This window comes from Excalfactoria chinensis, chromosome 5 (genome assembly GCF_039878825.1).
Source record: "Excalfactoria chinensis isolate bCotChi1 chromosome 5, bCotChi1.hap2, whole genome shotgun sequence".
Taxonomy (NCBI): Eukaryota; Metazoa; Chordata; class Aves; order Galliformes; family Phasianidae; genus Excalfactoria; species Excalfactoria chinensis.
In genome coordinates, this window is record NC_092829.1 from 39,828,560 (window position 1) to 39,853,618 (window position 25,059).

The window sequence follows — 25,059 nt, forward strand, 5'->3', positions numbered from 1 at the left end:
TCAAGTTGCAGGCGAGGCTCAGCACAAGGAGATTCCTGGGCACGCTCCAGGCACAAGGAAGCTATAAGGAAGAGAACAGCAGCGGGAGACAGGTGCTGTTCCATGGGAGCACAGCGTATTACCACGCACTGCTGCTCCCAGCCCTGCTCTCGCAAAGAGCCCTGAGCCGGGAAGGTGCGCTGCCCAGGGACTCAGCATCTGGTTGGCGTGATGCTCTCCGCAAAGCACCGGAAAGCATTCATCACGCCCAGGTGTCCCGTCACCAGCAGGGCACTAACTGCACCGGCAAAGCTGAAGTCACTGAGCTCTTGGCTACGAGTTGCATTGGCAGAGTAAGCAATTGAATTATGAGAGTGCTATTAAGAAGCTCCAAATAGTAATAATAATAATTAAAAAAAAAAAAAAAAAAGTAATTATCATTTTCAGTCAGGGCACTCCAAGATGAACAATTATTTCAAATGTCCATTTTCATCAGCAAGTCAGAGCTGTGCAGGAGACACCCATGGCAGCCATCCATCCCACAGCCCACTTCCTTGCATGCACACCTGCAGGGCCCCCTGCACTGCTGCACAATCAGGGAGAGCTGAGCATGACTTGCACAAGGGAAGGACAGAGAAGCACTGTACCCCCCTATCTGAGAAGCCAAAAAGACACACATGCAAAGGACTCCTTGTAGCCCACACTAGTGCTATCTTATGTGGCAGCCCAGAGTATATTTTCAAAGCTCCTGACCTAACTGCTACAGTACAAACAAGATACTATGTAAAACAAAACAAACAAGCAAACAGAATAAAAACACAAAGCTGCTTTTGACCTGAGGACTGGCCCACATTACAAATAAATGCATTGCCACTAGGTCACATGCATATGACACATGAACAGAAAGAAACTGAATACTCAGCATCACCAATGATTTTGTATTTTATATTCGTACTGCTGTGCACTTTTAAAATGCACTGTTTTTAAGATGTTCCCCTGAGTTCAGAAGTGTCCGGCCTAAGTCACTGCTGGCTGTTCCACTCACAAGTTCAAAGCCCGTTCATGTACAATGCATACATCTTGTTAAGAAGACTAAAACAGTGATGCCAAAATGGATAAACTGTTCAGAAAATATCAGCGCCAGAGGTGAAGATGCCTCCAAAGAGCTCTGGGGGTACACAGCTTTACTGGCCTGCCCCACTCTGCGTGAGGGTTATACATCCCATGGCATACTGCACGGGTGGTATGGCCACCTCCTCCCTTTGATCACCCATAAGAACACCTCACGATTTCTAACCAAAACATGCAGTAGTAACTTCTTGCACCAAAGTCAGCTAAGAAGCAAATCACTGTATAAATCTTTCCAAGTATGTTTTAATATAGCTCACTGAACCTGGAACACGGGGTAGGAACTGCTGAAAGTGTTCAGACTGTTAAAAATTAAAATGCGACATGATCTCAACATATTTGAACATTCATTTATATGCTTTTTTCCCCCAGCATAATATCAAATTTAAGACCGAAGTACAGTAAATGTGACTCGGCTGCTTTGGAATCTTCCTAAGACAAGTGACTGGAAGATCAAGGTGTTTTATTTCCTATTTGAATCAATGATCAATAAGTCTTATACACAAGAAGCATGAATTTGGACTATAAAACACACTTTTTTAATAAGTGCAAGTTATACTGAATAAAATAAGTGTGTTTTGAAAGCAAAACTCACTATTTTTTAAGTCACTGCAATCTGTAATTATGAAGTAACTTGAATAAGGCATCTTACATTGGTCCTAAATTTTTTACTCAAGTAAAACACTCATTGATTCCAGTGTGAGTGTTGCTTGAGTAATAGAGTTCCCTGTCAAACTGCTAAAATCAGCTAGCTTCTAAAAGCCTGCAGCTTGATGGAATAGCATGATTATACTGAAAGTATGTATTTAATATGGAAAAAATAATTCACATTACCAGGCAGAAGGTTTTTAGCATTTACAATGAAATAAGGCGGTAACATAAGTAGATGCTGTGAGTGGGTTTCTAGTTCTGTGTCTGGTCACACAGACTCTCGTTCTTGTGGCTTTACTTATATAAGTGCATCAGTACGCGTGTCACAAACATGTGAGGTTTAGCATCTTAGGACAAAAGAAATAGCAATAGGTGGGCTCTCAGTATTCCCTAGCGAAACAAGACTATCTGTAAGTCAGTTACAGCAAACTGCACTGTAGCTTTTTTCTGGGATGTTGAATTTAAAAGTTTGTGACTGATGACACACATTTTATTTGTCATGAGCTCTCTATCAACATGGTGTATCACAGTTAGATTTTAAGAAACGTTCTCATAACAATTAGAAGTCCTTTACAAAAACACCGACATCAAGCAAATGGAAAATGCTGAAATACACCTTGTTCTCAGGTTTTCTTTTTATCGAGTGTTGAAAGCTTAATTCTAATAAGAATATTAAGTAAATAAATGTTAACTCTGCCCGGTGCTATTAGCATAGTTGAAATTGCAGTTTATAAATTTTTGAGAGCATCGGCATCATGATATGGTTGTCATAGAAACTGGGACAATATGTCATTTCAATTAATTTTACATGCAGTGATGCTGAGGTCTGTGTAACAAATCTTTTGAGAAGTTATGGAAGTAAATATAGAAAAGCGGGAATAAAAAATACAAGCAAGTAAAGCAAGTAACTGTAACCTCCAATTACGATTTAATTAACAAAATGGGAAGAGTTCTAAATTACTGTTAAAACTATAATCCAGCACATAGTTGAAACTAGTTAAGGAGACACTCACTTCAAAAAGCACTGAAGTTTAAAAGATGAAAGATAGGAAAATTCAGACTGTGACTGAAAATAGAATGCTTCCCTGTGAAGCAGATTTGGACAAAATATTTAAAAGAAAGGAAAAAAAAATAAAAAAAGATTTATTCCTGTTTAAAAACTCTAATATATAAAATAGTTTCAAATCATGAATGGTCCCTTTGTGTAAGAATCAAAAAGTCAAAATTGTTACAAATCCAGAATCGTAACACAATAGCAAGAAAAGAAGCTTTAGAGGTAGGAAATGTAACATGAATAGATCTATTTTTCCTGTAGAACGCAGCTACTGTGTGTTACAAATACTACCTTAGGTAAATTATTGCCAGACACACTCAACTGCCATTAATGACTTGATTATTAAAGCAGAAAAGCTAACCAAAATAAAGGCAGTGTTTTGTTCTTTAAGAAAATATCATAAGTGTTTTTTAGCAGCAGAAAACTTACTTATTTCTTTTTGCCGTTATACGACAGCATCAGCATATACCCTTGTTCTCACATTGCATGTATGACATGATACCTAATCTAGCAGTTTATACATGAAAAAAAAAAATACTGAGCACATCCTAGAACAAAATGTATGTTTTCAGACCCTTTTACACTGTAATTAATAATTACATAAGTATATTCTGTTTATTGAGTTGCTACACAGATTAGAATATGCAAGACCTTTCAAAGTGAGACGTGAAACAAGCCTGTTTGTAAGTAAATAGAAACTATCAATATTAAAAACAAAACTAAAGACGGGGGAGGGGGTGGGGTGGGGAAGAGGAGAACATTAAATAAGAAAAAAATATCAGCCTGAAGAAGCTATTTGCAGTGGGAGAGGAGAAGCATCTAGAGCTAGCCTCTCTGATAGGATTAAGGAGCGCTACAAAAGCAGCATTTAAATCTCCAGTTTTCCCTGACAATTAACAATGAAAAGCAGATGTTTACAAAGCTATTTTACATGCTGGTTTATAAGATGCTAAAAGATGGTTTGTGGATGGTAAGAAGGAAGAGCTGGATAACTGCTTGTCTGGTGTATATTTAAAAGCATTTTCATTGGCTCAGTTATTGTTAATAATGAAAGAAACACTTTGCGCTGTATGGCTGTGACTATAGAAAACTGCCGTCATAAAGTCCTCAACAAACTCTTAAGATGCAATTTACAAAGATAATAATAACACAGAATTATTTCACTTCTCTGAATGCTACACATTTGCATACCAGGACTGTGTACAATATACTCATAATGCACATTCATAACAACAAGGACTTCTTAACACTGCAATAGCACAAGATCTGTGCATTAAAAATCTACAGTTCCGAGTTTTCCTTTTTGGTGGGAAACCATTTGTCTGTATAAGCCAGATGCTCTGCAGCTACACAGGATTAGACTATATTCAATTCTACACCTTTATTGAATGCGATCATACTAAAAAATATATGGAACACTGGAAGATAGCAACACTATGAATTGCTCTCACATAGGAATATGGCAAGTGGACTTGTCACATAAATTTAAGAGGTCTGGTCTCTAACTGTGAGTCAGGAGATGTGGGTTCTATTCCTGGCTGTGCTACAAACCTACAGTGTTTTTCAACAAGTCACTTACACCAAGTCACTTGAGCAAAAATAAATAAATAAATAAATAAAAAATGCAAAGAATGCATGCCTCAAGCTCCATTTAGACAGATCCCTATCTGCTTATATCGGATGCAGGCAAATGTAGGCATATGTTTGGGAAAAAGCTGGGGCCTATCCTGGCTTTTTCATCTTTTTACCCTGTTTTTCTACACAGAGTGAGATTGTTGGGAGACATAATCCATAAAAGACTCCTCACATTAATTATATTTATGCGTAACGAGATTCCCATTAAAAGTCCCAGCTCTGCGGAGACTCACATGCATGTTTCACTTCACACATTTATAGCAGTCCCATTTACTCTAATGGAATTATTCACTCTGTGTAATTCCAGGCATATAAACTTCAGCAGTATCAGGAACTAAGTCGATGGAATAGATAACGTGTAAAAATACTCATGCAAGTTAGTAATGAGGCTCAGGCTTCACATCCTTGAAGACCTGTGTCACACACAGTAGGACTATGCATTGCTCTATGATAGCAGTCTGGTGGAAGCACGAGGATTGCACAGCCAACTTGACATTAAGTATTTTGGCTATCTTATCATTCCTACATTTTCAAAACAAACAAAAACCTCTTTGTGCCAGGTAAGGTAATTCAAGAAAACCTTTTGTTTTAATCATAAAAGGTAATCATAAATCACCAATATGTTACCACCATCCAAGCTGGTTTCGTTTTTCTTACCTCAGACACTGAATAAATTTTAACTTCTGTTAGCGCTTATGTTATTCCTATTATTTGCTCAGTTATGAATTAACATATAGCACTAAAGTACAAAAATATTTAATTTATGTTAGGCGGCCTGATTTAATTTCTTCGATGGACTCTTAAACAACTCAGTTCCCATCTACAGGCTATTCTCTCGAAACAAAATTATGCTATGTATATAAAACATATATAAGCAAAGCAGGTCAAGTTCCCAACTTGCAGATACAGCCATACTACACCTCACTGCTCCTGGTTAAAACTAAACATGCATATAAACGTTTATAAAATTGGGGCAGAAAGTAGCAGTCTTCCTGATCTGGATGGATTTTTGCACAAATTACAAATAACATTATTTACACAGAAACCTAACAGCAAGGTACTACTGAAAATATTTTGTGTACCTTTCAAAAATCACCACGGGGAAAATACCTTCTCAGCAGCTGGTATTTGATAGGGGAGATAAGGACAAACAAAGGAAGCAACATCTATCTCAGCCTGAAACAGCCTGTGCTGGTATTACACTCATGCCAAGCACCACAACAGCTAATACAACCTGTATCATAACTGCCTATTTTTTTTTTTTATTATTTTTTTTTCTGGTGCCAGCTTCCTTAGCTCAGAAACACAAAAAGTATCCTCCCTTCTCACTCCCCCCTCCCCTCCCACAGAAATTAGCCTCCTGGCTGAGTCCTTGAATTCTTGCCTGCCACAATCTGAGAGGAGGGAGGCACAATTTGCCTCTTAGTATTTTGCCTCTCACTATTTTGGCATTATTTTAATTCCATGGTATTTTAATAATAGGGACTGGTTAGGATTTCTTTCTTAAGCAACTAAAATGTCTGTGGCTAAGGTTTCTGTTCTTATGATTTTCCTTTTTTTTTTTTTTTTTTTTTTTTTTTTTTTTTCCCCTCTCCCGTTCCTGTTCTTAACACGTGTTTCAATTAGCTTTCTAATTTATGCAACAGAAAGGCATGCCCAAGGTGAACATTTTGATTTTAAAAAATAATAATAAAAATGGAAGCATTCACAGCCTTCAGCATAGAAAGCTCTTGCTCACAGAAGTTGAGATTAAAATAAAATTATGATGAGCAAAAGGAAAACACTACAGAATCAACCACGGAGCCACCACCCCCAAATCTCCAGCTCTTATGAACAGAAGTTATTAGCTTCTTTAGAACAGTCATTTTTCAATCAAGTATTCGAATCTGAAGGTATTTTCAAAGTGTCACAGCTTTCACTTTTGCTTTTCCTTTCCTGAACTTGTAATTGCAAGGAAAAACCGTTATTCTTCCAATGTACAAAATTAGGGAGAGTTGACTGTGGAATTAGTCGTGTATTAGATTTGATTGCGTGCGCATCTATTGTGGCCACATGCGAGGAACATTCTGTAAAATATCCTGCATAACCACCATGTTCAGCACAGGTAACAGCTCCAAAGGAATAACAAAAAGATATACATTGTAACATATTTTCCAAGGTTCTATGTTAAAGAATTTATTAAGGCCTATTTTAAAAAGCATAAGACAGGAGAAGAATAAGATAGGTGCTCTAAATGTAGTATACCATACTGAATCCTTTTTATTTTTATTTTTTTTTAATTCTTGAACTTTGGATTCTAAACCCCCGGCTCTCTCGCATGCAGTATTTGGCACACTTGTTTTCTAAGAGTGGGATTCAAACTTTTCAAAGCCTTCACATGAGGAACTTGCTTCTTTTTGCTAAGAAAAATTAATGAAAGATAGGAATCCTTTGATTTAGGGAGAAGTTTTATTTTGTGGGGAATATTAAGGGATTTTACTGTTGATATTTTCACATTAATATACATTATTTATCTCCACAGGGTGGCGAAAAAGAGAAAATTGCAAAGACTTACTGGGTGGCAGGAAGTGGGATTCACTATAATCAGCAGCAGCGGGGGACTCTTTGAGGTTGTGTTGCAAGATATATTCAAGATTTTAGCAGAAAGAAAATAATTGCATTTAATATTGTGCTGGTGGGAAATCGCATATGTTCAGTCTTTTCCAGCTTTTATACTTACATTCAGATTTAGCCTCTTGCCCTTAAGATGCTACTCCTTAAGGTCTGGAGACTATTTTTGTAGCACGGTTATACTGAGGATGTTATATTATTAGCCAGGAAGATCTTTACACCATTTGGATATTTTTTTTCTTACAGAATTTACCAAAGTTTTGTGAACACACTCACTGGACAAAACAACCAGCTCTGTGTTCAATAACTAAGCTACTTCTAACCCACAATGAAATTTCCAGCACTATGTTTCAATTTTTTTTCCATGAAAAAATCAGAAACAATGTGCTTTCTCAGATACTTGCTTAAAAGTTCTTCCTCAATCAACTCACCATCACTTCTACCATTCACAGCTTCTTTAGAATGGATGCTGTTCTGTCTGTACAAAGAGTCACTGATAAGCTGCTGAAATAATTAAAGTTTCTTACTACAGAAAAAGCTGCCAGTCTTGCAAAGCTTTTCTACACTTAAGGGGGAAGAAAATTTGTGCATATGACAAACTAGCATCAGGGCTCAATTATAACTCAGATAACTTCAGGAAATTATGCAGGTCACTCTGAAAGTAATGCTTCCTATTTATTTCTATGGAAATTACAATGGATACAAAAAGCACAGTAACACTGTTTTTTGGAGCAAAGTCTCAGCTACAAAACAGTATTTTTCATCATAGTTGCTACCGTTAGCTGTGCATTTCTGCCAGCAATGAAAAACAGCCTTCACAACACGCTTGTAAAAATCTGCACCAGTGGGGGAGACCCACTGTCACCCAGAGGTTTGTACCCCTCCGTGCCCACAGCCACTGATTGGTTTCCAGAAACATTCAGCAAATGTTGATGAATGCCAGTGGGTGTCATTTTTTTCCAGCCTTTGCTTCATTTGTACTTCCATGTCAGATAACATTATGTAAGACTGCCCCCTCCCCCCCCCCCCCCCCCACTGCCATCTGCCACACAGCAACAAAATACAATGAAATATTAGCAGGAAGGTTGTCTCTCTACTACCACACCACCAACACCTGCTCCTGACATTGTGGGCCAATATAGCAAAATAGGAGGCACTACTTTTGGAGCTGCCCTTGTAAGAGTAGCTGTTCAGTATAATTATGTAGAATTCTATTGAAATCAAACACATTAATACCGAATAGCATCTCCATCATCTGTTTCAATATTGTCCTGTTCTGCCCATAATTAACTGTGTAGAAAAGAAAAACTGCCCACTGTCTGGCCTGTCCTTTCCTCTGACTAAAGAAATCAATAATTTAAATCACTAAAATATAAGTATTTTGTTAAAGGTGAGATGAATTCTGTCTTGTATGACTACTGCAACCCTTGACTAGGTTCAGCAATTACCTTTTGTAGTTCCCCTGCTTTGTGTGACTAGAATACGAACCATGTGGTAGACCTTCAGTTATGTAAAATGCTAAAGGAACACTGATCATCTACACTCTATGTAGACCTACCTAATCTTCCTCTACGAGTAGATGCAAACTTCAGGTAAGCATATGAAATTATTCTTACATGAAAATCTTGTAGAGCATTCCTTACATTAACTGTATTGTACTGTCATTTTTCTATTTAAATACCAATAAAAATATATATACATGTGTATAAAAACATATGATCAACTTCTGGAATATGAAACACACCAGATCTGGGCTGTGTACTGACAAAGACCTATAGGTGTCTGCAAAAAGACTTTACCTGGAAGTTGTGTGTTGAAGGAAGAGATGGGGGAAATAATATTTCATTCAAGAAAAACCTTCTTAAAAGTGACATCAAGGCTAAATAATTTAATTTGTAAACCCTAATAACTATATCTCACAAGCTGCAGTTCCACTGTTAATTTATGCAGCTTCATGGCTGGCATCGAATAATTTACCTTCATGGCTCCACCCTTGCTACCAGCACTAATATTAAGTCAGTTAAAGAAACATATCTCTGTTGTGAAAGAGGAGCTGTTGTGATTTGAAAGCAGCTACAACAAAAGCTACGGCTGACCCAAGAGGAGACAGAAAGTGAATAGATGTTGGTATGGAGATTGTAACACTACTTTTAGCTTGAAGGAAAGAGTGGAACTGCAGCCTACTGATGTGATCCTGTGGCACGTTAAACAGACAAATGTTCAGTTAATATAGTCTTGCCTCCCATCCTTTCTCTACCAACTAAGCATTTCTGTTCTTTCCCTTGCATCAGCACTAACACCCACACAAGTGCGCAGGAGCCAATTCAGGGAGGTGACTTGTCTGGAAGCTAACCCCACAAAAGCTGTTTTAAAAAAAGAAATGCACAACCAAACAAAAAAAACTTTTCAACCAGATCTGCTCCAAGGAGCAATTCACAAAATGATCACACAAGAGCTAGTGCCAGCACAATGGAGAAGGTGGAAACACAGAGCCAGAGGCAATAGAAGAGAGGACAAGGCAGCCCAAACTTAGATCAACTCCAGCTGTGATGGACCTGGAGCCAGAGCCAGCCTGACCACTTACAAGCTTCCTCTAAAACCTCTGCACTTTCTTTGAAAACACTGTGATAGAATGAGTACGCATTCAGAGTTTAAATCACCAAGATGCCAAAGAAAAACAAGGAATAAAATCAAGAAGCTTACTTGCACACTGAATGAGGCAGAAGCAAGAGAAAAAACAAAACACCATGGTCTTAAAGTTCTGTAGCATAGTTTCTGTAGAATGTAATAGGCAAGGACAAATCATTCCTGACTTGAGTACTGGAGCTATACAGACCACATTTTTGAGTGAATTTCCACTTTCTAAGCCTTCATCGTGTATTTTTGGGCTGACAGGAACACACAAGCATTGGCTTCTGAAAGCATTATTTTTAGTTTGCAGGATTCCGTATCATTATAAAACATACTATTCTTTTTTTTTTTTTTTTTTTTTTTTTTTTTTTAGACAACTAAAACAAATAAATGTTTTAGTAAAATAGTTAGATAAGGTAGAGACAGCTTGAGAAGGACTGGAAAAATCTGAGACTGAGCAAACCAGAAGAAAGCACTGGGCCAGAGCTAACAGTGCTGTAGACTGAACTTCTTTTCTCTATGCAGGCACGTTAACTTTGCCATCCCGCATCCACAAAAATGCAAATCTTCTGTCACTTGAGGATATATGGGCTTTCAGAACAAACAAATGGACCCTAGCTTAAGTTTTAAGGACAACGTAAGGACAACGGTGTAAGACATGATCAAATAATGGTAAGCTGAATTTAAAAGAAGGTAGAAAAGCCTTTACTCACAGGGAAGTAAAATTAACAAAAAGACCTCTAATATAGCATTCACACTATAAATAAAAGAAGCAATGTCTCCACTTCTCCACTGATGGCTACAGTAGCAATGCTATGAAAAATATAAAAATGTCTGTAAAAGATGGATTTTCTTAAAGCTTTGGAAATTGCCAATTGACGAAAACCGAAGAGAGACTATAAAGGGCTGGCATGTTAATTCCTGAAAGAGAACCATCTATTCGAAAGTAACTTTGATTAGATCAGCAAGCCAGCTGCACAGAGACTGACTCAGACCACTGAGATATTTGAGCAGTTTATGTGTGCAAAGTACTTAAGTAAATACAAAGATATTACTAGGTTTAGTTTGTCTATCTGCAGCCTGTACTAGCTGGAAGGAAGCTAACACTATCACTGATTTAGAAGAAAAAAGATGAAAATGCTAAGAAATTGTAATGACCATGTGACTTGTCTTGAGTGCCCATAATGAAGGACTGTAACAGACAGCAGAGACACTTGGTATTGTGAAATTTCTGGTGCTAAGAATACACATTAACTAGCCAACATCTCTAAATCTAAGGAGGGTAAAGTAGTATTTACATACATGTTTGTGCTCCCACTGTTGTAGTATTTTCCTTTCCTGAAGTATAAATGTTCTAGATCCTTTCCTGAAAACTTAGGAATTATCAACCATGATCCAATCATGATCCAGGAGCATAAAAAGATTTCAGAAAGTTTGGAATGAACAGCAACGTACTTTAATAGTTAACACAAACATTAGAACATAAGGTGGGATCAGAATGTTTGCTTCTGAAGGACAGCAGTAGACAGAAGCAAGGAAAGAGCATAAAATGATACGTCAAGGGGAAAAGCTGGGAAGGAGCTGTCAAAGGAATTCAAAGAGAAAAGGGATCAGAAGCAATTCACATGCAATCAGTTTGTTTTCAGAACTGGACAATTCCAGGACTCTAGTTTTCCAGAAATAAAAATTTCTCAGAAACCTTTTAATGTAAGACTTTCCCAATGCTGTGTACAGCCACTGTGGGAAGGTGAGGAAAGGATAGGAATCAGCCTTCTGAAGCGTTGATGCTGGCCATAAAAACAAAGCTTAGTTGATATAATCCCATTTGGATATTTATTTGCCTATTTTTTATCTTGGTTAGCAAGCAGAAAACATTCTGGAAAGGGAAAATACAAAGCAACAAGGAGAATAGGATAGTATATCTGAATCTGGAGAAATGAAACATGGGCATTAATGACTGTAAAAACACCTGTAAATGCCATCCCTTTCTGGCCTGTTTTCTTTATGGAGTTTTGGTATAGTCTTCAAAACCAAATTCAATTTCACTGAGCAGATCACATCAGCTGAGTTCAAACTGCCTGTAGGAGCACAGCTCAAGGATTCAACCACACCTAGCAGTTGAATTAGATTAGATCAGCTTTAATTAGATTTTTCCTTAGGGAATTTGCCACAGAGACAGGACAGTCCTTTTTCATTTGTTTAAAAAGAAAGGAAAAAAAAAAAAAAAAAAAAAAAAAAAAAAAAAAAAAAAAAAAAAAAGAAAAAAAGAAAAAAAAGCAGAACCTCTTAACAGCAGAAAGACAGTAAAACATAGAAATGAGAATATAAGAACCACAAAATGCCCTTCTTACTTACAGTATTTTAACATAAAAAATATAACTCTTGTTTAAGTCAATCATCACAGAGTTCCAGCTCTTTTAATCAGAGTGTTGGTATACAAAGTAAGGCAACCCTGGGGCTGCTATCTCCACAGTTGTTGTTCAGGCAATGTTTTGCAATTCCCCATGCTGTGTAGCACACGATTATCCAACCTGGCATACTTCTTCACATTCCTACCAACACACTGAATTATGATACACATACAGAAAACATTACCATAACATGATTATGAAATAACCACCCTAAATTACTAGATGGTATGTAGTATTCCAAAAGCACTAAGTGTTTCCTACCTAAAATTTACAGATTATTACAAGTCAGGAGAGATCACTGATCTCTTTTTAGGATGAGTTTGTGACATGAAATTATCCTCTTTATTGGATGGTAGACATCAGGAGAATTCATGGGTGGATCAGTGATATTTTAAACTCTGCTAGATATTCACTCACCTCCTGCAGTACCCTAAAGAAATATGTTGGTTCTTGATGAATCATTTTGGTACAGAAAAAATAAAGCAATTCATAAAAAACAAAAAAAACCAAACAAACAGACAAAAAACACATAGTGAAGTCGAGGTTTGCAAATGCCTCCAAGTGCAGTGAGTATAAATTGCCTTATAGAAGCAACTGTAAGGCAGATAATCAGCATGACAGGACACTGAATTTTGGGGTTCTATTTTTTTTTTTAACAGACTAAAGTCAGTGTTCAGCTCACTCTCAAAATTTACATTGCCCTGTGGAAAGACACAGAACAGGCAAAATCCCTGGACAACAAAGAGAAACACAAACAAATTCCTCCTTTCTAAATGGTCACCAAGACGCACAAGTCAGTTAATTACACTGCTAGAATATGAACTAGGTTACTTTGCTTACTGGTAATGTGTCAACATAAAAATATGCCACACTGAAGGTCCACTTTCCAGGCATGCTGTCCTATACTAGGCTTGAGAATCTTTCCCTGCACAAGCATTAAAAATGCTTTCAGGTTACAGACACACCATACCTTTCTCATGAACTGTAAGTCTGAACACTTGAAGTTCAGAATTCTTAATGAAATTACTTGTAGCTACAGATTGTCTTTTGGTATCTCACAATTTTACAGTAATTTAAAAAATCCAGTAGTTGCATTTTTACATGTTAAAATGGAAATGGTTATGGTTCCAATCTGCTTCTCATAGCATGTAAAAATATCACATATACATAATTCCAGTAGGTGCCGTGCTTTATTATACTAGCATTTACGGATGGGGGGGGGAAGGGGGCAGGGTGGAAATCAAGTAATTTTTCTGGCCAGAAGTTTATGAACTGTATTTGGAAAGCTGGTCTATAAATCAAGCAAACAATTTCACTATCAATTACTTTCCCTCTTGCTTCAAAGTATCTATTGCACACAGAGATGTCATTAAACAGGATAGCAGAAAGAAGCTACACAATAATATTCGCCCAACTTGTTTCAATTTTCATTTACTTCAATACAGTATAACATACTTCAAAGTCAGTAATCAGTAATCTTAAATTTGAAATTCCTTATCTACTTTTCACCATCAAAAATACAAGGTATTTCAAAGCAATTGTTTTTTTAGTAATGTTGCAGATATTACAGTTTCATTAGGAATGAAAAAAAAAAAATGATATTGCTATCCAAGAACAGTGTAAATTACAAACAACAAAACCACCATCAAAAATTAAATATGACCTACATTCAATATCTAAGACTGTTATCTGTGCTCAGATGCTCAACAGTTCAACATTCAAACTGCATTTTTATGTCTCCCACATAATAAATTCAGTTATTTCAGCAGGTTTACAAAATTACCAGAAAGCAGAAACCTCTATCCACAAATGCATGCCATTATAGAAGACCTTGCTACATTGTTCTCTAGCACCTCCAACTCTTATTGACATCTGCATACATACAGCTTTCTTTGCCTTTCTGCATGTCTCAGGTATTATTAAAACTCAGATCAAGATAAATAAGTTATTTAGGACACCTACCCACTTTAAAGTAAAACCTGTTCATTAATAAGCTAAAAGAGCCAGGCTGAAGCAGTACCTGTCAAGACCACAATGTGAGCTTCTCCCTTACTGCTAACAGCTTGCCTTCACTCTATGTGTATTGAAGAATGCTTATAGTAACAAGTTTTCAGATGGTGAGTAAAGGAAGAAACTATTGCATCATGTTTCCTTTGCCATCTTAGAATCAAATCACGTAGGTGTGACCAGGGAAATCAATTGTTAGCATTAATCCCAACTCATTACATTCTTAATTCTTAGTTTAGCCATTCACCTAATAAGAAATACATAGAATTTATAAAACTCCATTAAACTTTTGCATGAGATTATACATACATTCACATTCTTAATGTTGTGTGCATGTGTGTATATGACATTCATGGAGACGTGAAGACAAGTACATCTATAGGGTATAGACAGATATGTGTGCGTACTTCTAGGTGAAATCAAAACATTTTGAAAGAAGAAAAAAATTCCTTGTTTGACCACACTCATTACGTATTAGTGGGCTGTTCATTCAGGCTTTCCTTAGGAAAATACACAGCCATGAGTTTTAGTACAGGTATATAAAGCAAACAGTCAAAAACTTTCTTCAGAAAATTTGTAAGGTAATCCGATCACATAAACTAAAGTTTTCACTTCAGCCTGAAGGAATAAAAGAGACATCTTTGGCTCAAATGTTTTAAAATTTATCACCTCAATACCTGCATAAGTAAAAACAATGCCCAGCACTGTAGCCCTTACAAGTGAAATTAGTGCCTGCTATAAGAAGAGGGAAGAGGGGCCTCACAGCACCAAACTTCTGAGTGCTTTATAACCTTTCTGATACACCTGGGTCAGTGCTCTCTTTCCTTTGCTATTTCTCTAATACTACTTCTTGCCTTCATGGCAAAAGCTACGGGTTTTATGAAAGTCCAAGTAAAAGCGACCAGTAGTGCAGTATTCTCACAGAAAGTCAACATACTCATGGAAATAAGGAAATGAAAGCCTGCTCCCAGATTCAATACCATGCCACAACATGACTTCAGGCAAAGCTTCACTTCTTGCCTCCATGCTGTTATCTCTGACCAACATCCTTGTTCTGCTTCAAACATGTATGGGTGTCACCCACCAGCCATCAAACTGCTGTTGGGATCAGGCATTCACAAAGCAAATTCACAAATTAAAACAATGGGAATGCTGTATAGCAGACAAATTACTCTGTTAAGCTATAGTTTATAGTAACAGAGGCACTGACCCCTGAAGGACTTTGCAGAGCCATACTTGCTGTGATTCAAAATGACCCTTCAGCCAAAGGGGTAAGACTTTGCTCTAGATTTAACCTGTTCTTGTTTTTATACTGTGTTTCCTCAATCATATTTACCCACTGTTGGAATTTGCCCATCACCAAATTACATGTTTTGTTCTTTATGTTATCCAGCCAAGATTTTGTTGGCTTTGTTGCCTAAAGGCACAAGCAGAACAATAAACAGTTCCAAGTAAGCTCCCTTACACAGCAGCAGACATGCTAATAAATGACCTGGTAGAGACTGATCACAAGTGAAAGGTGCTTGAAATTTATCAGTCCTCAAAACAGATAATTTTTGTTTATTCTGACATAAACTTAATGAAATCTGGATTTTGAAGAAGCCCCATCACTATAAAGCAGAACTAAGCATCCTATTTCTCTGCAGTGTTCAAGAATATTCTGAGTGTTCACTTACAAACATTTGAAATGAAGTGCATAAGCTTGTCAAACTAAAGGAGTATTATAATAGCAGATTCACTGCTGTTCATTTTTACTTTCTCCAGTCCACAGTTCTCCTGATTTCTATTAACTAGTTCGCTGCCACTGGCAGTCTCTTTGCAATTTCATTTGTTACAAAAATAAAGAGAAAACCAATTTTAGGCATCATATAAGTAACTTGCTAGAAGTATCTGACACAGTGTTGTTGCTGTTGTTTGTTTGTTTGTTTTCAATATGCAACAATGTTTTCCTCCTAAATATCCAAGAGATAACAGGTACTCCTTATTCAATTTGATTTTTAAAAGCATCCCTTCCTCCCCACCCCCCATCCAAATTTCTCCATGTTTTAAGAGAGCTGGGCAGCACTAAGAAACAGCAGGTTGAAACTATTAAAATAACTGACAGGACAAAGTGTGGACTCAAAAAGGCTTTTTCTGTGTGGGTGTCTTCTAAATCTACCATTAAGCTTTTCCCTGAGTTTATAATGTGTGGGATACAGTGCAGGGACTTGATCACTAGTCACTTCCCCTCACTTCTGTTTCTATGCTGGTTGTTTTTATGTGACTGTGTTTTCTAGGCATATTTGGATCAATTCCCTTACTCAGATCCCAGAATATATGGTAAGAGGCATTCTATTAAACATTTTTCCAGGTGTCCTAAAATACTACATAACTCCCCCACCCTGAAATAAATAGCTGTTTCATTGAGGTATTCAGCATCTTTGACATTCTTCACAGCAAAGTAAGCTTGCTTAAACAGTTTAGAGTGTGGAGATCAGCACATGTGTGTTACAACTGCTTAAATTAAATGCCCTCTGTGTGGTTTTCAGACTCTCCAAGCATAGATTCTTGAAAGATACAGTTAATTGTTTTTCCAATTAGCGTTTTTTGAAGTGTAGCATTGCCCTCTCTAAAATATTTTTCAAATCACAACACCTAAAGCAGCTTTATTCTATCTTTAAAAGTACATGCATGCACTTCTCAAATAGAATTAATATCCCATCACATGCTGCAACTACCACACCTACTGTATGCATGGAGAAACTGAGCTATAGTATGAGGACTTGATTTATCCCATTCACAAAGGATGTCTGTAGTGTTACTACAAGGGAAACCCTGACCTTTTGAGACCTTGTGCCTTAACCACTCAACCAACATAAACACCCCATTGCTCATTAATAATTATTTCCTAGAAATAAGCATAGCATACTTGCAAAAGTGCAGCATAGATAAGACTCTAAAACAACTCTTCTGCTGCTTATACTTACAGATATAAACAGTACACAGTTCATAATCCACCTGGAGTTTTCAGAAGGTTTTGATGTCAATGCTGTTCAAACACATCCTCTAAAACACTGAGTTTATAATCCCTCAATACGTGTCAGATAAAAGATTCCTTATTGATCAGAGGCCAGGATTTCGGCATAGGGTAACTCATGCAAACTTTAGGCTTTTTGTGTTTCTCTTTCTTTGTCTGGCTACTCCTTTTTCACTTTTAAACATGCAATCTATGATCCGTCAGACTTAGGAAAAAATCCAAAACTGTTTTCCTTGTAAATCAGTACATCCAGATAAAACCAGGCTAGAAGGTTATTGTTGATGCTTTGTTTGCTCGTGCTATACACACAATCTACTATATATAATCCCTGGATATCCTGAAAAATCATTGCTAAAGTAAAAAAACTTCTGTTTGATGTTGAAGTTTCAGTGACTGAAAGGCATCTATCATTAGAAGAAAATATTAGAAAAAACATGCAGAAGATATACTTTGTTAATCATATTACTTTTCGCAAGCTAGTCATTAAAAAACTCTTGCTAGGTAAAGTGAACAAATTGGTGCAGGTATGTGAGATTAAGATTCTCAGTACTTCCTTGGGGCATATCCCAAGCACAGACATATCTCCCTGGCATATACATGGCTGCATCATTAACTCATTAATTTGGCTTAAAAACTGTTCTCCCCATTTGTGTGATAGGCTGCAACTAACCGTCTGTTTTGTAAACTATTCAAGTCTATTCTGTGCTCATGCCATTTTTAAGACTTGTCTACATACAAAAGTTATGCTTACTTATACTGCCTCAATTTAATCAGCTCAGGCCCTGTAGTGTGATGAGATCATAAAGTTGTTTTCTACCTTATGTGTGAAATTCCTGATTTTATGGAAAGCAGACACGGCCCTTTCATACTATCACAGCTGCATACACATCCAGGTTACACCTGCACAACTATTGCAATAAAGATAATATGTAGCTAAAGTACTTACCCTTCTCTGAAACCCATATTTAGACCAAAACATACACCTGAAAGTGTTCCTTAGATATTTTAGTAAGGCATTTCATTAGGAACTAAAGCACTATTATTTTTGACATATATCATTTTAGAGCTGATGGAAAGTTGCAGGTACAAGAGTTTCTACAGGAAATGAAAATGGCAGAACCAGTTTCCTGAGTGTCTGTGTTATCCCAATGGCAAGATGGCATTTCAATTTACATGGCAAACTATCACTAACTTTGCTTTCAAATAGCATTCAGGATGTAATTATATTTGTTGCTTAGAAAACTGACAGGCTGAAGTTGCCAAGTCAGCCGAGCCAGTAAATCCTAGTAAATATTCAAAACATCGGAAAGTGTTGAAAATGTCCCAGAATTTCTTTAAACTCACAATGAGATTTCAATATTTTACAAAATATAGTAATTCTTTGTTTTTGTGGTTCAGTTCCAGCTCTATAACATAGCAAATTGGAACATTAATAATTCGAAATTTTCTTAATGAAAATATTATATAAGAAAATCTAATCATTGATGACATTGCTGTTTTTGTAATTGAGTGGGAATCTCCATTCTAGAACATTAAGCACAGAGGGAAAAAAAAATGAATATTTAGGTATCACAAAGTCCCTATAAAATGTGATTTCATTAACAGAATTTCAAAAGATGTGATCAGTTTTAATGAACAAATTGCTCTGTAAGCAACGTAAACGTTCACAGAGAGGCTACCAGTAGATTTGTGCTCTACTGTGCTCACGTGGGTCCACCCACATGAATTCCCCTGTTCTGCTTCTATCTTCTGTGACCTCTCTCTCCACTTCTTCCTACCAGAGTAATACGAGGAGCTCTGGTTTCCTTCAGCCCTTCACCAAGGAATGCAGCTGGGTACTCATCAGGGCAATACGCAACAGGCAGTTCATACTGAAATTAAGTTGCCTGGTTGGCTGGAGATACTGCTGCATTCATGAACTGGTACAGAGGAATATCATGGGTTACTCTGTTTCTACCTAGTCACCAATTTTTCTGAAGCCTGTAAAAACCTAAGAAGTGTAAGAGTCTGCCCCACTGTCACATTCTCTTGAAATCAGCCAACATTTTCTGACATACAGAATGGCACTGACATTGCAGACATGTTTCTTCCAGAAACAAGGTGAAAACACACTTAGTAACAAATGTAAACATATCTAATTTTCCTGGAAGTACATGTTTATCCTGCTTTTCTACTTCAGAGTTCCTAAACTTTGTCCCCATCTAGATTAGTATGTGAGATCTCACATTACACAGCCACAAGGGTTGGTAGTAGAATGCAATACCATATATTTGTTCAATTTGAAAAATTCCAATCTGAGTTGCTATCAGTCTGTAAAAGCAAGGTGACAAGGTGACTGGGCAACAGGATATGAAATATCCTTCATGAGTTTTCAGTTTTGGATAGATAATATTATTGCACAGCAGTTGCTTGCACATGGAAATCTTTAGGGATTATATTATTTCCTACAAACTGTCTGTAGATTCAGAGAGGCAAAAAAAAACCCACAGAAATCTAAGAGTTAGATGTATTAGATAATAGTTAGGTGTCATGTGAATGACAGAGGCACAAGATTGTGTTATGACTCAAATTCAGATTACTCACACTCTGTATATAAGTATACTACGAGCATTGTACAGAGTATATATGCATATTCAAACATACACTGAACCTCTCATGAAATTTCACAAGGTAGCAAAAAAATTTAGGCTTCTCACTCTAATGTCCAGTGCCCATTTCAAAACCAAAGTAGTCTGAAGTGTTCAAACTTCTCTTCAACAAATAGACCTTTTCCAACAAGACACATGAATGTTACATGTGGTCTAAGATTCTCCATGTCACAAATCACACCTATAATAAAACAGATTTATAACTTCCTCTCAGAGACAAGTGCTGCTCAAACCCAAACAATCAGTTTGCGATCAGACAGATTGGGTGACATACCTGCATTCAGCATTGTTTAGACCCACAGAAGCATCAACTCCCAAAGTTATTAGCAAAGCATAAAGCTTTTGGATCTGTAGTATATTCACTAACATATTTAACATTTCTGTTTAAATCTTGTATCTTTCTGAAGTTTTATTAAGAAACATGTATTGCTTATTAAATCACTCTGTGCTCTGTTGCTGTGCAGGACAACACTGCATGCTCATTCATCTTCTTCAAGGCTTGGGTGGCCTAATTGAGTCTGTGGCTGGTCCATGACCCTGCTTGCTAGATAAATTTACCCTGCTTCTACCATTTTGTGTGGAATTACTTGTCGGCTTCAGTCCTGCTACTTCTTCTGAGCTAGACCTTTCATTTAGTTCAGTTTTCATCTTTTAGTCTCATCTCTTCAAGGGATAAAGGAATTGGGGAACTAGCTGCAAATATAACTTCATATGGCTTCCATCTCCTTACGATATCCCTCTAGATTAGCAAGTAAATTCTTAAAAGTACAATGATGCATTCCTTTGTATGGTGGTCTTCCTCCAGAGCCCACAAATAAGACTCCCCCAAAATTCTTATAATATGGAATTTCAGCTTAGATGATCACAAATTAACCAGAGAAGGGCATATGTTAGTTCAAGCAAATTACTCACATTTTCCATTTTCGCTCTGTACTAGAAGAAATTAGATAGTTAATTTTAAATGCAAAACTTTGTACAGCGTGCAAATCATGTCTGTGTGTCAAAGTAAAATAACAAACCTAATGAGGAATGTTAAAAAAGCAAGACCCATTAGTTTAAAGATACATGGAAGCAGCCAAAGATGACAAACATGCATAAAATTCAAAACATGATGGAAAAGGGAACAGGCACTGAACCACATAAATCAGTGTTTTGAATTCTATTTCTCTGTGGGTATAATTGTACCTTAGTTTCTTATAATGATTTATTGAGGTAAATAGTCTGTATGGTTTAACAGCTACAGCTTCAAAGTGTCAGGCACAGACTCTCCTTTATTCATGAGGCAGCTGAGTATTGGGATGTGAATTAGCTTCTGTTTTCTGGGACTTGGCAAAGTTTGTTATAAGGACCTTAAGGTCCTTATAAAGGATTCATGTTGATGCAGCTATTCAAATGTGAAAAACACTGTGCTTCAATGGATGAAATAGAAAAGCTTTACAGTTATTCTGGAGGTTAAAAAAAAATAAATAAATAGCAAAAACATTGAAATAAACCATTCAGAATTACTTTCAGCAAAAGAAAGGTACATCCTAAAGTTAATTTTAATGTTATGTCATTCTGAGGAACACAGAAAAAAATAAAAAAATAATAATTCTTGATGAAGTACAAAAGTGTGAAGGAATTCCAGAATTTACTTTTAAGTTAAATTAAAATACAGTATGAAAAAGAAATGGTAGAATTTTAAGCTGTCATATTCACACTATGGGTCAATTGCCAAACTGCACATTCTATTGCCCTCAGACCAGGATAAACCAACCATTAACTAATCAAAAGAATCATCATCCATGAAAGCTATGATGGTGTTTTAACAGTTCTTAATCTGTTAATAAGAAAGAATAATTTGCAAAATATATTCCCTCTTCTGTTTATATTCGTAGGGCCATTCTTAGCAGAAATTATGTGTAGGCTCCCATGGTGTGAAAACCCTATGAAAGCCATGAAAATTCACTAAGCTTCCTTACGTACGGTGCCAAGACATTCAGCAGGAACCTTGGTCCTTGCCAAGAAACACGTGTGCCTCAGATACAGAAGCTCTGCATGTACCGGTATTTCAACATTCCTGGAGAGAAATGTGACCCCTTGATGAATACACTGGTTTGCTGGCATGCCTGCATTTCTCCCCATCTGTCAGAGTGGCATTCTGCCTTCTCACAAGGTGGGATGCCAGTTTTGGAGCACAGGTGCCAACCAAATATAGGTTCAGCCTAATACTCTGCAAAATGTGGCAAATGACATTTCACCTGCAAGAAGATCGTCCTACCTCTGACCCGTGCCAAATTGGGATTGCATGCCTCATTAACAAAGGGGGTCATCTTCTGAAAATCACGGGCAGCACCAGAAATGCTGGTTTCCTCTGTAATATCTCCTTGCTGAGAGTCTTCAGTGCAGAGGCTTAATTTACAACACACCAGAATTTCCTAACATTGCAGGCATGCAGCCCTTTAGAGAAAGCTGCAATAGACCATGGACAGGGATACACTGAATTCATTCTCACAGACACATGTCGGACAAATTCCAGGATTCTTAAAAAGAGTAAATGAACTAACAGAGCAGAAAAGACACAAGTAAAGTTGTGTATTACCTCTAAGGCAATTTGCTCCCAAATTAGCTTACCCATACTTTATATATAAACGTAAGCAACAAAAACAGAGTATTGTTAAACTAAAAACTATATCTCTTCTTTCTCGAAATAACTAATTTCACCTTCTTTGGCAATTTATTACCATTTCTGTAATTTCTTTAACCTAGGTCACACATGAAATAGCAGCAGCTTTAGCTTAAGTTTTGTTAAACTGATTATCCACAAATGAAAGTCGTTATGTACAATTCCATATTATTTAGACTATTTAGAGAGAATGGGCTGCTTTCCCAAATGACAGACTCAAGCTACTAGCTCTTCCCAGCACAAAATTACAAACCGATACCTCGAATTCTATAATTATCATTCAATACATTAAGATGCAGAGTCCTGCATCTGAGATTAAATAACCCCATGCAACATGACAGGCTGGAGGCCAACTGGCTAGTGAGCCTATTTGCATGGAAAAAAACCTGGAGGTTCCTGTGGACAACAAGCTCATCATGAACCAGCAGTGTGCCCTGGCAGCAAAGAAAGCCAACAGCATCCTGGGCTGTACTAACGGAAGCACTGACAGCAGACTGAGGGACTTGATAATTCCCATCTTTCTGGCACCTGTGAGCCTGCATCAGGAGCAGCACCTCCAACTCTGATCTCCCCAGCTCAAGAAAGACACTGAAAGAGTAGAGCAGGTCAGCAGAGGCACCAAGGCAATCAGCAAGACATGCGAGAAGAAGCTGAGAGAGCTGGTTTGCACAGCCTGGAAAACAGCAGGCAGGGGGGACAGCTTATCACTGCCTGCAGCTGCTTAATGAGAGGGAGTGAGGAAGATGAAACAAGAATCCTCACAGAGGTACACCATGAAATGACAAGCGAAAATGGATACAAGTTAAATTACAGGAAGTTGTAATTCAACATAAAGAAAAAACTGCCATGAGGATGGTCAAACTCTGGGCTAGGTTGCCAAGAAACAATGCAGCATTACCATCCTTGGAGCTGCTGGAAACCACACTGGATGCAGCCCTGTGCTCTAATGCCATCTGCAACAAGCAGAGCAGGAGGTAGGACCAGATGAGCCCTGGTGGTCCCTTCCAAACTACATGATTCTATGTTGCTGACATGCATGATTTTACATGATACACATACCAATTTTGGCAATGCCGCATACAGGAACATTCACTCACTAAGCTGTTTAGGGACAGCATATGGCCTTTATTTTTTTTATTTATTTATTTTTTTTAATCCCAGCTTTCCATGCAAAGAAAACATCTCAGTCTTCTGTACCGAACTCACTTCTAGTAAATCAACAGCATTATATGTGACATTTTTACTAAGCATTTCCACTTTGGATCCCAAATTCTTTATAAATAACATATTATTTAAAAATAGAAAAAAGCACCTGGTACATCTCTTGGGAAAACAAAGACCTAAAGTCAGCAGAACAGCCTATCTTTCTTCCTGGTACTTTGTACCTATGGGCCATAACCACTCATCCTAACATAAAATTTTCAAGACAGAATACATTTACAGTCTCAGACCTATCATAAATATCATGATATAAAAAAGGATGTCATCTTTCACATCCAGGTTAATTTATCTAAAATTTATTATTTCAGACAAAAATACCCTGATGCTTGGGCTCAAATTCCCAAGCTTAATGTCAAAACGTACAGACATTGCTGCAGTACTGCACATGCAACTTTATGTTGTTTACTATAAGAGAACGTATACCAAAATGTTCAAGTCAACTGCAGTGTAGGCAGAATGCACAGAAGGTTCTTGGCAAAGTTGGTGGACAGTTTATAGTTTATTAATGCTGTATATAGCTTGAAAAGTTCACCACATTAATTTTAAAAACCTAATGCAAGAAATAAGATGTTGGTGTTAAACAGGTAAAAGCAGGTAATGAATTTCCCTTTTATTTTTGTATTTACTGCAGTCACTCAAAGCCAATAGGCCGTGACTGATGCTGAATTAATAATGCATGGCTCAACGCAGGGACAAAGTAAAAGAGCAAATATCTGTTAATACGTCCTTTAGTATAGTAAAGATCCTACAGTAGCAAAAACCAAGGGGGCATTCTGTCTGCATGCTAAGTAACACAGGTCACCAGGACACATACAAACTGGCTGCAATGGACCCAATTCATCTTACAGCCCAGACAGTCAAATATGATGTAATATCTCAATGGAAGGAAAGCTGTCTGTTTTCTTGTTTTGTTAGAGCTGGTTCACATTCACTGCGATTAAGAGAGATGCCTGGCCTTGACTACCCTGATATAGAAGCTACCTGTCTCCTTGCTCCCCTAGGACTGCATCTATAGAGAGCTGTCCTAACTTGCCTTTTTAACGTGCTAAAAAAATGGGGATTTTTAAAAAATCTCTGTATTGAGAACAAATTCTAATACATGCAACAGCACTGGAAGCCTACACAGAGCAGGTTTCAAGGACAACATTTATCTATCCTTTGTTTTCTTAATTTATTAAGCTGAGGCAACAATTCTTACTTCTTTCCCAGAGGTACTGAACGATGGCATCTCTCCTAGCCCAGAAATAAAAGTAAGTGAAGACAGCCTTTGTACCGATGTGCTGCCTGTCTTGTTTACAATAAAAACTATTTTGTTTTTAGAAAGAAAGCTTCTAAGAAAAGCTTTTATAACAGGTTCAGAAATATAAAAGCCATTTCAGGATGAGGACACCTTTATCCTTTAT

The 25,059-nt window shown here is 37.2% G+C and overlaps 1 protein-coding gene across 1 annotated transcript in view; it reads right to left on the reverse strand.

The window, feature by feature from the left end:
* Positions 1-25,059, reverse strand: part of SOX6 (SRY-box transcription factor 6) — a 393,141-nt gene that overhangs the window by 363,710 nt on the left and 4,372 nt on the right. The gene's annotated exons all lie outside the window — the stretch shown is intronic.